A 12,301-nucleotide genomic window follows, 5' to 3' on the forward strand; every position below is an offset into this window, starting at 1 on the left:
GTGTGCAATCATGTTTTCTCTTCCACATTTTTTTCCCTTTATATTTTCAAGCAGAGTAAGTGATAACACTGACTTACATGCTGACTCTCCCATAGTCAGCCTATTGTCCTACAAGAGGCCTTAAGTGAAGCAGCATGAAAAACAGGAACCATCAAATCTTTCAAAGACAACAGGAGGAATTCTGAGCAGAAGGTTTGGATGAAGCTGAAAATTTTGCAGTGTGCTCCTAAAACAGATCTTCATTCACAGCCCAAGATTGCTGCAGTAACATACTGTGAACCCCTATCAAAAGTCACAGAATGTTAGAGTATCAAAGGCTTAGTCCAACTCTCATTGGAAATATAAGTGTTTCTCACAACATGCATGACACGTAATTCTCCAATGCGCAGTCAGAGGCAGAGAAATGGAGTACCTGGTTCTCCACCAAGCTACTACCATGCATACAGCTTTTTATAATCAGCAATTGGTGTACACACATGTACATATACGCTCAAGGAAAATAAAGACCTATGAAGACAGCTTTCATTATTCCTTCTAGTTCAAACCTAAATATTAAACCTAATCTGACTGAATTTAAATACCTAAGCTGGATTCCTTACAACAGTAACAATAGAAGTGATGCCAACAAGATTATGAAGTCAATTTCAATTAATTGTTAAAATTATATAATCTTGCCCTTGAGGTTAGTTTTCCAAGTATATTCCTGCTTGCAGCATACTACCAAAATGTTTTAAGATAGTCAGATACAGAAAATACCTTACATTTGGAGCCGGAGCAATAGCATAGCGGATAGGGTGCCTGCCTTACATGTGACTGACTCAGTTTGATTCCCTATATCCTATATGGTCCCCCAAGTCTGCCAGGAGTGATCCCTAAGCACAGACCCAGGAGTAATCCCTGAGCAAAAGCTTGGTGTGGCCCAAAACCAAAAAACAAAACAAAACAAAAAAAAAAAGAGAGAGAAAAAGAAAAAGAAATGCCACATTTTCAAATGTTCATGTTTGTCATTAGTATTCTAAAACAAGGCAAGGGATTGAAGAATGACTCTTTGGAGATTTGAAATCTTTACAAAGCACTCTACTACTCCAAATTTAATTCTACAATTTTCACCAAATAAAAATTAATGACAATAAAAATAAATCAGAACACAAAAATAACGTAGTTGTGTATATTAAAAAGGAACCATATACTGTCTTGCAATTAGGGGAAGCTTAGTCACCATTAGAATTATCTGGAGACTAAGACGAATACGAAGGGCAAAAGAACTAGCTCAGTGACTTAGCAGAAGGGTTCCAGTTTGGTTCCCAATGCCACCACTTATTCCAAGCATGATCCCAGGAGCTCTGCTACTTTAGCTTTGCAGCTCGGCTCTCTGTGATCCCCAACACTGTGACTTCCAGCTACAAATCACAGTAGGTCTATACAAGTACCACAAACAAGGGTCTGACCTCCCGTGAGCACTGCAACTAAAAAAGTTGTAATCATAATGGTCTAGAAGTGTGTCCCTTGTCAAATAAGTGTTTAATCCCTGGAGAGACTACCAGTGAACACTGGAATCAGAATGAGCACAGCTGAGTTCACCCCCAGTAAGCATGCATCCAAGAACCATAACCAAAGAAGCGAAACCTCAGAGGCTAACTCAACCAAATGTGCAAGCACTGTGATCGAATGTGCAACCCTGTGCAGACCAGTCGGGGGGGTGTGAGAACAAGAACACTGAAGAACGGGAACAATCATAGTTGCTGAAACAACATGACTAAGTATTTAAACTAGCATGTGAGAGACTGCCTCAGTGCTTGCTTTAGCAGCAAACACACTAACTGGAACAACACTGAGAAGATTAGCATGGCTCCTGCACTGGGATATTCAAATCTATGAAGCATCCACATTATTCCCGGACCTCTGGAGTCCTTGAACTAAATGCTGAAACCACAAATTAAGGGCTAGAGAGGGCTAGAGAGACAGTACATAGATTAAGGCTTTTGCCTTGTATGTGTGCTGACCTCAGTTCAACTCTTGGCACCACATATAATCCCCAGAACACCACCAAGAATGATCTATGAGTACAGAGACAGAAGCAAGCCCTGAGCACCACTGAGTGTGCCCCCCCCCCGACACAAACACCCTACTAAGTAAATTTAAATGTCACACACACACACACACACACCGCTAAATAAATTTAAATGTATAAACACCAAGAATCTAGCTATGAAGTATCCCAGATGAGTCCAAAAAGACTGCAAATCCATTTATCATCCCAAGGAACCTCAAAGGTATTTTAGCCATCATTTAAGTCAACCTTCTCCTTGAGCTATCCGCTCAAGGTCTCACTGATGGCAAGAGGAAATTCTTGGCAAGCAAGATGTATGGTAGTAGCGAAGAGTAGGTAACTGGCCTAGAGCAGGAATTCTTGAGAAACGCACACATTGTGAAGAGAATTAAAGTAGAGGTGATATATAATCTCATCAGCCTTAATAAGAGAACTATAAGGAACGAAATTTCCATTGAAAATGTTAGTTTGTCTAAAAAAGGAATTCACTACAAGTGGAACGGCGATTCTGAGAAGTCAGCTAACCAGAACAAATGCTCCAGAGCTGAGTAAGATGACTGCAAAGGCCAGAGATGTGGTTCAGTGGTCGAGTGCATGCCCTGCATGTGTCCGGTCTGGGCTCAAATTCCAGCAGCAGTAAGTGAAAATAAAAGGATGATTACAGAAATCCCTCCCAACGTAAGATGCTATTCATCCCTGCATGCTGTGACGCTCTGAAAAAATGCATTCCTGAGCATCTCTGAGTCCTCTCTCCTCAAACCCTGCTTTCCCCCCCACCTTACCCTACCCCAAAACTACTTTATTCATTTCTACCAATTTAAATAGAATTAAAATATTTTCTTAGGTGCTTTAGGAAAATGAGTGCGTGTGTGCATGTGTGAATGTGTGTATTCCACCTAACTGACAGGTTACCAACTCTTTGGGGCGTTATAACTTCTTCTAAGATCTTCTACATTATCTGTCCTTCATATTATACTCATCACATTGAGTACATGATTAAAACTAGTACTCAGTGGCTGGATTGGTAGTACAGCAAATAAGGCATGTGCCTTGCACGTAGTCAGACAGGTTCAATCCCTGGTCACATACATGGTTCCCAGATTCCCACCAGAAGTGATCCGGGAGTACAGAACCAGAAATAAGGACTGAGCACAGCCAGGTGTGGCCCAAAAAAAGAAACAAAAAATTAATACCAAGCATCTTGTGTTATAACAAAACAAGCAAAGACCTTAGGACTCAGTTATGTACTAGCTGCCTGATCTTGAGCAAGGTAATTTTTTTGGGGTCCACTGTGCCAAGGGGCACTCCTGGCTGGACTCTCAGGACTGTATGCAGTGCTGGTGCCAGGGATCAAGCCTGGGGCAGCTACATGCCAGGCAAGTGCCTGCCCTGCTCTACTTATCACTCCAGCCCCTTAATTTTTTCCCTAAGACTTAATTACCTTTTCTAAAAAAGCAGAGGTTAGACCTCAAAAAGCTGACATGCAACTTAAATTATGTAACAAATATGAAAGAAGTGAAATAGATGCTCAAAAAGTTGAATATAAGTTCCTATAAAATTTTAAAAGATTTACTTCCACAAAATATTTCTGTGAAGACAACTCTCAGTGACATGGAAAAATTTCTCAATTATCACTGAGGTTTAGAATTATTTTTTTTCTTTTTGGGTCATACCCGGCAATGCACAGGGGTACTCCTGGCTCTGCACTCAAGAATTACTCCTAGCAGTGCTCAGGAGACCATATCAGATGCTGGGAATTGAACCCGGGTTGGTCACGTGCAAAGCAAACGCCCTACCCACAGTGCTATCTCTCCAGCCCCTGGAATTCATTCCTGAGGAACCAGAGAGATAGTATAGGGGTAAGGCACTTACCTTGCACGCAGCTGAACCCAGATTAATCCCTGGTACTATATTTGGTCCCTGAGCACAGTGAGGCATGATCCCTGAGCATAAGACTAGGAGTAAGTCCTGAACACCACTGGGAATAGCTCAAAAACCAAAACCCAAATAAAGTAATATTCATTCTTGGTAAGTTTCTTGCCTTGCATACATACCTGGTTCAATCTCTGCCACCACATATGGTCCCCAAGAACTGAGTGCTGCCACAGGTTACTCCTGAGCACAGAGCCCTGAGCATCACTAGGTGTGGCCCCAACTCCATCCCCCAAATAATAATAAAATAAACTTCTCAGGGCCAGTTTAGTCATGTCTTAAACCAGTAATATCTCACCTTCCTTTAATTAACAGTGGGCTTTTTTTTACCTAAATTCCTGCAATGTCATGTGATTAATGTGAGACTTGAATTGTGAGTCTCTTTTCCATCCCACCTTTAATCTCACATGCAAACATGCTGCAGAGAGACAACGTATTTAACAGGCTAACACATTAAATAAAAGTCTTCTTTTATCACTACTATAACTTCCTTTTTTTATATTTTCTTTTTGGGTCACACCTGGGCATGATGCTCATGAGTTATTCCTGGCTCTACACTCAAGGATCACTCATGGTATTGCTTGGGGGATTATATGGAATTCTGGAGCTGGTACCCAGAATGGCTGTGTGCAAGGCAAGCACTCTGACCGCTGTACTATCTCTCTGGCTTCTACTTGTTTCTCTTACCTTTTTTTTTTTTTTAAGGTATTTTAGAATCTAGGATGCCATGGCTCATTTTAAAGGTAAGTGATATTAAAATAACTCTATGGAATCATTAACAAAATTAATTTTTAATTATTTATTAGTGAATCATAGTGAGGGCACAGTTACAGATTTACACATTTTTGTGCTTGTGTTTCCGTCATACAATGTTTGCGCACCCATCCCTCCACCAGTGCCCATTCTCCACCACTAATGAACCCAGTATCCCTCTCACCCCCCAGTCTCATCCCCCCTCACCCCATCTCTGTGGCAGGGCATTCCCCTTTGTTCACTCTCTCCTTTTGGGTGTTGTGGTTTGCAATAGGGGTACTGAGTGGCCATCATGTTCAATCTATTGTCTACTTTCAGCACGCATCTCCCTTCCCGAGCAGGTCCTCCAACCACATTTTACTTGGTGTTCCCTTCTCTATCTGAGCTGCCTTTTCCCCCAGCATGTGAGGCCAGCATCCAAGACATGGAGCAAACCTCCTGTTACTTATTTCTACTATTCTTGGGTGTTAATCTCCTATTCTGTTATTTTATATTCCACAGATGAGTGCAATCTTTCTATATTTGTCTCTCTCTTTCTGACTCATTTCACTTAGCATGATACTTTCCATGTTGATCCACTTATATGCAAAGTTCATGACTTCATCTTTTCTAACAGCTGCATAGTATTCCATTGCATAGATGTACCAAAGTTTCTTTTTTTCTTTTTCTTTTTTTTCCTTTTTTTTCCCCAAAGTTTCTTTAACCAGTCATCTGTTCTCGGGCACTCGCGTTTTTTCCAGAGAATCATTAACATAACTTACTATCATTGCTATTTGTCTGAAAAAGATGACAAGTATTATTTAAAGATAACATAAAACCAAACACGGGCAGTAAAGAAATTAGGCTTTGTGGCAGCATAGATTTCTGCCTTCATTGCAGCAAGCTAATCTAGGTACTGAAATATGAGAGAAAAAAAAGGAATATTTTCTTCTTTTCCCTTTTTTTTTTGCTGTCTACTCAACAGATTTGGTAGTCTCTGGTTCTCTGAATGGTCAAAGGATTCAAGAGTCAAGAATTCTGAACTTGGGGCTGGAGTGATAGCACAGCAGGTAGGGCGTTTGCCTTGCACGCAGCCGACCCGGGTTCGATTCCCAGCATCCCATATGGTCCCCCAGCACCGCCAGGAGTAAATCTTATGCATCGCTGGGTGTGATCCGAAAAGCAAAAAAAAAAAAAAATATATTGAGAATTTTAATTAGGGTTATCTCTGAGTTTTAATGGGTTTTGAGTCTTTGGTAATCACTTAGGAACTACTGGCTGAAAGTCATTTCTGTTGCAAAGAATTCACTTTGCAACATAAGGTTTCTGAATGCTTAGCTTCCTCATTATTGTAATTCTATAATTTGAGTTAAGAATCCTTGTTCATGTAAAATGTTAGTAAGATAAAATGTACTTGTCAGTTCTTAAATATCAGACTTGATCTTTGGCTGAATATTTTTATATAAACCAATGAATCTTTGCTAATTATCCTTACAAAGAATTGTCCTCATGTATTTTTAAACTCAAACATCTTGAGGTTAGTAGAGATAGTACAATGGGTATGGTGCTTGCTTTGTGTGACCAAGCCAGGTTAGATCCCCGGCATCCCATACAGTCCTCAGAGTACCACCAGGAGTAATTCCTGAGTGCAGAGCCAGAAGTAACCCCTGGGAATCACCAGGTATGATTGAAGAATAAAATTTTTAAAAAACCTACAATGTATTTAAAGTTGCTCTATGTGGGAAAAATACATTTGATAGCACAGCGGGTAGGGCGTTTGCCTTGCATGAGGCTGACCTGGGTTCAATTCCTCCGTCCCTCTCAGAGAGCCCAGCAAGCTACCGAGAGTATCTGCCCACACGGCAGAACCTGGTAAGCTACCCATGGCATATTCGATATGCCAAAAACAGTAACAAGTCTCTCACAACGGAGACGTTACTGGTGCCTGCTCAGAATCGATGAGCAATGGGATGACAGTGACAGTGACATTTTCAACATCTGTGACACAAAATCAAACATAGAAACTAGTATGAGAGTTCAAAGTAAAATCTAGGTGCTGGACCGAGGTGCCTCAGATGGGACCAGGCGTCATCCCTCCACCTGCGCCCTAGGTGCTGCCAACTTCCAGAACCCAATCAATGAGAAGCCCAGGTACTCGGCAGTGACAGCAAACTCCAGGTCTCAATACATAGGGAATTCTCATCTCCCTATCCCTATGGGATGCTGGAGGATACATCCACAAACTGCCTCCGGCTGCTATTTAAGTTCCTTACTGGCCGTGATCCAGAGACACACACAAAAAAACTTGGAACAGAACAGCTCACTGCAGAAATTTCTCCAGATCCTAATTACCTAAAATTTTAGTATTCCAGGAGCTATCGGCTGCAAGAGTGCCTGTGTGACATCTTATACCATTCATAACAAGCAATACAAAATAAATTATCTAGCATCTGCCTTTTCAGCAGGTTTGAGTGGTGGTGGGAAAATTCAAAATAATGGTGGTGGGACTGATGTCGAAATACTGAAAGTAATCCACTATTGTGAACAACTTTATGAAAATAAATTTTAAAAATCTAGGTACTGGAGAGAGAGTTCATCAGGCAATCAACCTGGGTTCAATCCCTGATGGTCCCCCAAGTCCCACCAGGAGTGACCCCTGAGCAATGAACCAGAGTAAGCCCCGAGTACCTCCAGGTATGGCCCAAAACTAAAAACAAAATGTAAAACCTAGTCTACTCACAATGACAAACAAGATCAAAAGTCATGATAAGTTATCAAAATTAAGTAAATTTGGGGGACTGGACAGATAGTACAGAGGGTAAAGCATTTGCCTTGCACATGGTCAACCTTGGTTCATCCCTGACACCCCAAATAGTCCCCGAGGCTCCACCAGGAGTGGTTCCTGAGCACAGAGCCAGGAGTAAATTCTGAGCCCTGCAGGGTGTGGCCAAAATGAAAACCAAAAAAAAGTCAATTTCTTAAAGAAAAAAAAAAACCCTAAGCCTGGGGCTAGAGTATAGTACATCAGGGAGGGTACTTTCCTTTAAAAGAACTTCTTTAAAAAATAAAAAAATAAAAAATAAATAAAAGAACTTCTTTTTAAAAAGGGCCAGGGGGGCCAGAGCAATAGTACAGCGGGTGGGGTGTTTGCCTTGAACGTGGCCGAGCAGGGTTCGATCCCCAGCATCCCACTGGGTCCCCTTAGCAATGCCAGAAGTAATTCCTGAGTGCAGAGCCAGGAGTAACCCCTGAGCATCGCTGTGTGTGACCCAAAGAGAAAAAAAAAAGATCAAAAAGATGAAGGGTTGGGCCCAAACTTTGCATAAAGTAGCCACGGTTCCATCCCTGGCTTCCCAGGATCCCCTGCGTACCACCAGGTGTTACCGCCAAGCAAGATCCAGGAGTAACCTTTGAGCATTGCTAAGTAAGGTCCACAACAAAACAAAGAACTCGAAACATTTACCATAAATTTTGCATCACAAACTCCACAGTCAAGACACCCTACATCTATGCATTTAATCTATCAGAAGCACCATATTAAACATCAACATAAGATAGTTATAAATAATCAAAATATATGGGGGAACAACTACATAAAAAACTATACTAATATATACAATGCAGTTACCGAGCTAGGGTTAAGTACTTCTAAGACAACTAAGAAGCTAAAATACATCTTCAACTCCTGTATTAAAAATTAGTCACCTTTCAAATTATGATTCCCTATTTATTAACATCCTGTCAGTACGGTAATTAGTGTTCCCGTGCTTCCATCCTAGTTCCTTGGCCTAGTGGCACCATCTGGTGGTCACCAACAGGAATTGTCCTTCCCACTTCCTTCCCTTGGGAAACCAGTAGTACTCCAGGGTACTCTGGTTTTACTCAACCGATCTAATCTTAGAAATCTCCCTTTAATTTGAACAGAGCATAATGCCACACCACAAAGTAGGAAATATTTTTATAAACCCTGAGTAATCCACAAATTCTAAGTCTACTAATTATTTGTTACTGATTAAGAAGAAGGAAGAAAGGGTTTGGGGAGTTAATTCAAAGATGAACTAATTAATGGAGTTAATTCTACTGCCAGAGCAGTAGGCACTGGGCTCGGTGCGCCCTTTCCAGTGCTGGTCTCAGTTGAGTAGCTGGAAAGCCCCAACCTAAGTCCACTCTGTGGAGATTGCAGGCAAAGGGTACAGCAATCTGAGGTGCCCTCCCGCTGCTGCTTCTACGCCTAAGGTCTAAAGGCAGAGAAGCAACTGGGCAGAATTGCAGCAGGCCTCCAACACAGGATAAAGATGATAGCCAGCTCTTTTTGTCTTCTGCCCATAGCTACCCAATCCTGTTACATGGAAAATTTATATGTAGATCTCAAAGCTCCAGTTTTTAATCAATGGTTGTTGGCCCCATTCAATATGAAGTTACACAACACTGGCCTTTTTTGCCACCAAGGAGTGGGAACTACCAAGAAGAGAAATTCAAACTCTTTTTCCCCATCCTAACCTTTTCCTCTTTTCTTACTTTTAGATTTGGAAAGACATTTATTACACATACACAACATCCCTTTCTCTCTCTACCGCAAGCATTCCACAGAACTTTTCCTAACTTTAGTCTAATAAAGATATACTGCTCTTGTGGCTGGGGTGATAGTACAGTGAATAAGGCACCTGCCTTGCATGTGGCTGACCAAGGTTCAATACTCAGCACTACATATGGTCCCCTAAGTCCACCTGTCTTGCATGTGGTGGATCTAGGTTCAATCCCTGGCACCCCATATGTTAGCCCACGCCCTGACAGAAGTGATACCTGAACAGAGAGTTAGAAGTAAGCCTTGAGCACAGCTGAAGTGTGGTCCAAAACATAAAAGGAATATTGCTCTTTATAAATTCATCTACAAACAGGATAATATGATACAGTGAACTGAGATTACACACACACACACACACACACACACACACACACAAAGCCCTTTTGTGTTTTCAACTTTTTGGATCACACCTGGCAATGCTCAGAGGTTACTCCTGGCTCTGCACTCAGGAATTACTCCTGGTGGTGCTCAGGGGACCATACGGGTTGGCAGGGATCGAATCTAGGTCAGCTGTGTAGGCAGATATCCTACCCTCTGTACTATGGCTCAGGCCCGATGATATTAATCTTCATAAAAGACCAAATTATTAACCACAAATTCTCTCTTCACAAGCTTCCAAATTTTGCATCTACTTTCTTATTTCCCTTCAAGCTAAGCAAACTCTCAGAATTTATAGGAAAATAAACCTCAGTTACTTTTCATAAAATGTGGATATTTAAAATCCCTATTTTAAATATTAACTGATTGGTACTATTACATTTATGTTGTGTAATTGGGCTGGAGCGATAGCACAGCGATAGGGTGCTTGCCTTGCATGCCGACTCAGGTTCGTTTCCTCCGCCTCTCTCAGAGAGCCCGGCAGCTACCGAGAGTATCTCGCCCGCATGGCAGAGCCTGGCAAGCTACCCGTGATATATTCAATATGTCAAAAACAGTAACAACAAGTCTCACGATGGAGACATTACTGGTGCCCGCTCAAGCAAATCGATGAGCAACGGGATGACAGTGACTATTGTAATCATGGACAACTACTTCACCCAAATTTTATAGAAATGGATTTTGAGGGATGACAGGCTACAATTCTACAAAGCCCTGTGTGTGTGTGTGTGTGTGTGTGTGTGTGTGTGTGTGTGTGTGTGTGTGTGTGTGTGTGTGTGTGTGTGTGTGTGTGCGCGTGTGCTGTGACAGAGTGAGAGAATGACATAGACGGATACTAGGGATTAAACCACACACATGCCAAGCATATGCTCCCCCAAGAATGTACTGAGCTATATTCTGGGCTATAAACTATCTTCTAACAATAAAATTTTAAATGAATTTTCATGTATATATATAAAAAAGCTAAATATTGTTTTTAGAAGGGGGGTCTGGGTGGAGGGACTATGTCATCTCTCTAGGCCCTAGAATGCTATTTTTACATGAGATAAAATGTGTACAAAATAGTGATTTGTTAAGCTGGGATTTAGCTCAGTGACAGATCTTCCTTTGCATGAGTGAGGCTCTAAGCTCAATACCTGAAATTTAGGAAAGAGGGGCGGGGTGTCTGCTAGTTGCTAAGAGGATAGAAAGCTAGTACATGGTATCTGTCTGCAAGCCCTGTAGACCATTCTAGGCCTTTCCTTCAACACACCAGCCAAAATTTCACAGGTTTAACATCTAAAATCCATAAAATATTTTGAAAAAGTTTATTTACTACGAAACTTAGGGAATATTCTTGCTCCCTGTTACCCATATCAATACCTTGAAGCTCCTTAAAATTCGCCCAGAACCTTCTGGACAAAATTAATTTACAGATCAATAACTTTTATACTGTTATAACACTTACCATATTCTACTTCTATACTGTGAAAGTACCATACCCTGCATAAAGAAAATTAATCTACAGAAATAAAAATCTTCACTCCTTATAAGTGTTACTATGAACAAATCACTTTGTTACCTAGTCTGCAAAACAATGACAAAAATTCCATTCCTAAGCATTACCAGGTGTGACCCAAAAACCAACAACATCAAAAAAAGTAGTAGTTTGAGAGTAGGCAGGGCGCTTGCCTTGCATGCGGTAGACCTGGATTCGGTCCCCAGTGTTCCATACGGTCCCCCAATTCCTGCCAGGAGGAAGTCCTGAGTGAAGAGCCAGGAGCAAGTCCTGAGCATTGTCAGGTGTGCCTCCCCGCTCAAAACAAAACAGAAAAACTTTCGTTGCCATCCTAAATAATTATTAAGATCAAGCATCATGTATCTGTATGTCACTACAGTATTTTTCAAAGTATCTTGCATATAATGGGCACTCAGCAGTTTGATTAAGCTGAAAGATGGTATAAAAGGAAAATGAGAGCAAAATTAAAATACCACCTAATTCTAAAAAGAACCTGAGACAGGCAACATGTGTGTCTTTTTTTTGTTTAAAGTTGTAACGGCATTTAATAGTCTATCAATTTTCACAATAAGATCTCTCAAATCTATGCAAAAAACATTAATACATTTTGTTCTACACAGTCTGAAAGCAACAAATCTGTAAAACACAAGAGCACACATTATGATTACTCTAATGCACTGTCCAGCCAATAAATTTTCCCTTGATCATATTGTTTATTTATTTATTTTTTTTTGCTTTTTGGGTCACACCTGGCGATGCACAGGGATTCCTCCTGGCTCTGTACTCAGGAATTACTCCTGGCAGTGCTCAGGAGACCATATGGGATGCTGGGAATCAAACCCAGGTTGGCCGAATGCAAGGCAAATGCCCTACCTGCTGTGCCATCGCTCCAGCCCATTTAAATTTCTGAAATAACCCCTTCTCCTATCCCAATGTACATTCTGTTTTTCTTATAAGCCCAAAGAATGCACCTCCTCCTCTTCTTAGCTTTTTATTCACACAACCCAGAGTGATCTTTCTTTTATTAACTTGTTCATATCATCTATCATACACATACTACTTTATACTGTCTTATTTCAAAGTAGACTATATATTCCCTCACTTTTGTGTCGAAGAAATAATCATG

General features: G+C 41.0%; 1 protein-coding gene and 1 pseudogene across 2 annotated transcripts in view; one reads left to right on the forward strand and one right to left on the reverse strand.

Moving 5' to 3' along the window:
* The window catches only part of TMCC1 (transmembrane and coiled-coil domain family 1), a 178,188-nt gene that overhangs the window by 116,057 nt on the left and 49,830 nt on the right, over positions 1 to 12,301 (reverse strand). The window lies entirely within an intron of this gene.
* On the forward strand, positions 1,797 to 1,894 carry LOC129404594 (U6 spliceosomal RNA; annotated as a pseudogene).

The sequence above is a fragment of the Sorex araneus genome, chromosome 4 (genome assembly GCF_027595985.1).
Source record: "Sorex araneus isolate mSorAra2 chromosome 4, mSorAra2.pri, whole genome shotgun sequence".
NCBI lineage: Eukaryota > Metazoa > Chordata > Mammalia > Eulipotyphla > Soricidae > Sorex > Sorex araneus.